The sequence below is a fragment of the Castor canadensis genome, chromosome 2 (assembly GCF_047511655.1).
Source record: "Castor canadensis chromosome 2, mCasCan1.hap1v2, whole genome shotgun sequence".
Lineage (NCBI taxonomy): Eukaryota > Metazoa > Chordata > Mammalia > Rodentia > Castoridae > Castor > Castor canadensis.
The window spans coordinates 171975041-171980090 of NC_133387.1; the positions used below are offsets into that span (position 1 = coordinate 171975041).

The following is a 5050-nucleotide window of genomic DNA, read 5'->3' on the forward strand; positions in this document are numbered from 1 at the left end:
CTTTGAGGATGAGTCTCTTCCTTGTTTTCTTCTTTAATCTTAGTCAGCTCTCTACCTGGGGACTCCCAGGCCTTGGACTTTGATTCATGTATGAGCACTAAACGAGCAGGAAGTGTTGTTACCTAAACTGTGGTTTTCCATACTTATTATTCTTGTGCAGACCTGGAGTCCCAATGACCTATTAACCCCTAGATCAAGGTGAACTATCTTTGACCTAGCAGAAGGTCTGAGCATCAAAGGGGCAAATGTAGCAAGAAGGCAGGAAGGGGGAAGGGAGATAATGAGAGATAATGAGTGCTACAGTGAAAAAAGAAAAACCAGATTTGGGGAATGTCACCCGGTGTGAGACCAGAAAAGGGTCACCTACCTCTAGGGGTCACATGAAATAACATGTGACCATGTATGGGACAAGGTGTACCCCCCCATTTCTTTAACCTGCTCTAAATGGTATGTGTATAAGAAAGGCCCCCTTTGTTCTCGAGTCTACTGAGTTGCTGTCGGCCTGTTTAATAAACTTGGTTCCTAAAATCTTTGGTGCCCTGTCTCTCTGTCTGAGTCGTCCTACAACAGTAAAGCAATGAGAAAAATGGGTTGTGTTTTCTCATATATTTTATCATTTCTGCTGACCAAAATATCTTTAAGATCTTTCTTTTCAGCATGACTAAACTTCAGACCGGTTTCTTCCTGATTCTTGGTCCCTGACTTTCTTTCTTAGAACATTTACTGATAAAAATTTGTCATTGTATATCCTTTCCTTGCCCCTTTTCAGATGTAAATATTTTTTAAAGCTTCTTTTCCAATTTAAACTCTCAAATCCGTAGAACTATCTCTTTGAAATGTAAACTTTAAGAAAGAGAGCATCCCTAATTCCTTCTCTCTGTGGGAATATAGAAGCCTAACTGTAATAGCTACAAATCAGCAAACACAACTATAAGACTTCTACCTCTATTCCAGCTCTTCAGAACCCTCCAGTCTTTTGTTCAGCCAAGTGAGTGCAAACTGAGTTATGATTGAGGAGTTGCCTCTCTTCTAATATATGCTCTTCAATAAAATCTTCCTTATTTTCTGAAAAAAATAAAAAGCTCTCTTCGAAAACAGTACTCTAGAAAGTGACATTTGCATTTCAACTCATCTGGGAGGTCCTATTGCAGTGCTAATTCCTTTACAACTTCAATGCAAAAGTGAGGTAGGAATAATGCCACAGAAAATAGTGACTTGTTTCCAGAGGCAGGAAAGACTTCCCAGGACTCTTTTGGAGATGGAAGATTTCCCTACACTGCCACCCACACGAAGATCCTCCACCTCCTTTGTTTGCCTCTCCCTCAGCAATTTTGAAGAATTCACTTCCAATATACTCCTTGTTTTCAGTGGGAGAGGAATTCTACTCCCTTTAAGTTGTCCTTTATAATAGAGGAGGGTCTCTCACTCTGATGTGTGTGCACATGAATGCAGATACCAACTCTGTAAAGCTGTGAACCTGTGTCTGTGGATCCTAGCCTTGGGAATAATTCTGGTGAATAATTTTTGAAGCCTTAAGTTTGGCACCCACATGAAGCAAAATAGATAAGGGACCCTTCTTTCTTTCTTTCTGTTTTCGTCCCAAGCCAACCCTTTCTACCTTTGCAAGTAAAATTGGTCTGGAAAGAGAGATCAGATGCTGTGAATGGAGAGGGTGTCATTAATTTTTTTCTTCTGCACCTAAGGCACAGAGGTGTAGGCCAGAAAACTAAAACAACAATAAAGCAAGATTATGAATAAAAAAAATTCATCTTGTACAAAGTAGCTGCCAGTGTCCCAGAGTCAGGCTCTCAGTGTCCTAGAGCCAGGTGCTGTCAGAGGCTCAGAGCCAGGCACTGTCAGTGTCCCAGAGTCAAGGGCTGTCAATGCAGGCGCTGTCAGTGTCCTGAAGCCAGGCTATGTCAGTGTTCCACAGCCAGGGGTTGTCAGAGTCCTGTCCTGGTTGACAGGTGCTGTCATGTCACTAGTCGGAGGGACCCTTTCACCCACAAGAGCAGGAGGGAACCCAACAGCAGCTCGTTCAGGCCCAGCAGGCTGCCCCGCTCCAGGCCGCGGCCCTTGAGCTCGACTTTGATGCACACTGCCAGATGGGGCACCTACTCCTCGCTGAGGCCATCGAAGCAGAAGTCCTGGTCCAAGGCGGCCTGGTGGCTGCGCCCCAGACCCGCGCTGCGAGACGTGCGGTCGGCACCCGGCGCCTGCAGCACCAGGTTGAGGCGGCAGCCGAGGACGCGGGGTTCCAGGGCGCCTGTGGCCGGGTTCTCAGCGCGCAGCAGCCTGAGACAGAGGCGTCCAGTGCTCCGACAGTACTCGGCGGCCAGTCTCAAGGCACCACAGGCGCGGCCCAGAGACACGATGCCCTCGGCCTGCAGGCGCTCCGGCCACGGATGCGGGGCTGGCGACCCGCACGCGGGAGCCCGGACCGTGGGCCCCGGGGTGGTGCCGCGCTCGTCCTCGTCGTCCTCCCTGGACACGGAGCGGGCGCGGGTCAGACAGGTACTCGCGCGCGGCTCAGCAGCCAGTCGGGGACGCGCAGGAGGCGGCGGCGGCCGCGGAGCGCGGGGACAACAGCGTCCCGGGGCAACTGTGGGCTGGCGGGGGTCGCTCCCTTAGCTGTCCGGGACTCGAGGCAGGCACCGTCACCTTGTCCTCCATCGCCGTCCCCACTATAGGAGTGGGCCCTAGGCCGAGGGGCGGGCGGCCACAACAGCGTGGTGGCGCCGGGGTCCCCGAGAAGGAGTGACTCCTTGCTGCCCGTGTGCCGGCTCTCCACCAACGCGCAGAAGCCATAGGCTGTGCGCGCGCGGCGCAGGTACAGCAGCGAGAACGCGGCCTGCGGGCGCTGGTCCCAGTCAGTGCGGTCCGTGGTCCCCTCCGCCGCGCACGGCCACAGATCCGGTTCGGCTGCATAACGCCGAGGCAGGGCGCGGGCCAGGGGTGAAGATTCCGACTGATATGGCCAGGGCAGCCTTGGCGGGATGCAGAACTCGGGGATGCGGGCCGGGGTGAGCACATTGGAGCAGGCGGGCTCCGGGGCCAAGGAGCGCAGTTTTCCCGGGAGCCGCATCCTGGGGCGCTGGGCGGGAAGTGGTGTGAAGAAGGGCTTCTTTGGGGAAGAGAAACCGCTGAGTTTAGGCGACTGGAGCTGCTGGACTGAGCGGGACAGACTGGATCCCTCCTGCAGACCCACTGACAGTACCCACAAATTTAGTATCCCGTCTAGGTCGCAGCCACCTGCGCGCCCTCAGACCACCCTGCGGTCCACTTACCGATGCTGAATACACACACACATATATAGATAGATACCAGACCTCCTCCTCTTCAGTCTCATTACCTCTGGCTGCAGTTACAGAGCTGGTGATCTCCTGGTGTGACTGGAGCGCCAGCTTCAGCACTACAGCTGGGACAGTGGCACTCCTTTCTTATACCATGGCAAGAGTCCTGCCCCCCTGCCTGGAGCCCAACCCCCAGAGACAATGGACCTCCCCTCAGCCAACCCTCTCTACCCTGCCAGGAGCTTCTGCACTGGGTGCTCAGAGCTGAGCATAGTGTCGCTGGAGCAGGCACCTTCTGGCAAGCTCCAAGTACAAGCCTAGGGAAAACCTGCAGGTGAAGAGGGGGTGCCCGGTCATCCTTCCAAAGAATTGGCTTCTGAAAGTATCTGTGGCCTCTTGGAGAAGGTGAAGCAGGATGAGGAAACAGGAAATTCCATTTGGCTAGACACTGTGCATGTGTCCTTTATGTAAGTCCTAGGGACTACTATTTTTCTCTCCCCTCAAGGGCTAACGGAGTGGCTAGAGTGATAGAGCGCCTACCTAACAAGCTTGAAGCCTTGAGTTCAAACCCGAAACCCCAGTACTGCCAAAAAAAAAAAAAAAAAACAAAAAACAAAACTCAATTTTGGATTGGTGGAGCGGCTCAAGTGGTAGAGTGCCTGCCTAGCAAGCATGAGACTCTGAGTTCAATATCCAGTGCCACCTATAAATAAATAATGTAAATAAAAAAGTCATAAAGACTGTGCAGAAAATCAAATCATAATTAAGAGCTTTGACCTCTTCTAGAATATATTGGCTATACCATCAATCATCCTTACTTCAGCTTTTTACAAATAATATTTCATTATTTTGAAGCTGCAAGTGTGTGTACATGTGCATGTGTTGTCTAGTAGGGAAGACAGAGTATCATACTTTTAATATACTTGAAGTTTAAGTCTACCCAAAGATCATGCAGAAGACAATGAACAAAATATACACATACTTCTTTAATTTCAAACATGCCTAGAAGATTAATGAGCTCCTCCTTGGGAACTGCTGATCCTTTGAAGGTTTTAGCTCAAAGTCTCCATCTTCAGCATCAAAAAACTCTTCATCAGATTCTAAAGGAAAAAGACATTCATTTGAGAAAATTCCATTGAAAACTTGCAAGAAACACTCAAACCTAAATCTCCCCAAAACAAAATTGATTGATTAGATATAACCTTTATATCCAAACTTAAAATAGTTTCAATGCTTCTTTAACATAACCAGGCATGTGATAATAAAATTCAAATCAAACAGCACCACTATCTTCACTTCAATAACTCTGGGGTTTTTTGCCTTAGTTCCTTCATTCGATATTCAATAAAATATATTATTTGACATCATCTATCATGTGTTAGAATGTGTCAGTCACTAAAAACACTCCAGTGGCCAAGTCTTGTCCCTTGGTCTTGAGCAGCATCTGATGGAAGTAAACTCAAGTAAGAGCTTAATGCAATGATCCAGGTAAGAGATGATGGTGACTTTGCCAGTACAGTAACAGTGGAAGAAAAGAGTGATCGCCTGAATACATTGGAAAATAGGAGTCAAGAGATTTCCTGATATTGTGGATCAAAGTATGAGACAAGGGAGAAGCCAAAGAAGGATAAAGGTAGAAAGAACATCTCTTTAAACAAATACCAGGAATACCTAGATTTGTACAAAAAATTCAAGCCTGATATTTATGATATTTTAGAACAGGCTCTTACTTTGACATAAATGCATCCAACAAGGAT

General features: G+C 48.5%; 1 pseudogene; it reads right to left on the reverse strand.

Annotated features, from left to right (window-relative positions):
• Positions 1-255: 255 nt before the first annotated feature.
• On the reverse strand, positions 256-3501 carry LOC141417555 (C2 calcium-dependent domain-containing protein 4A-like; annotated as a pseudogene).
• Between the last annotated feature and the right edge of the window lie 1549 nt (positions 3502-5050).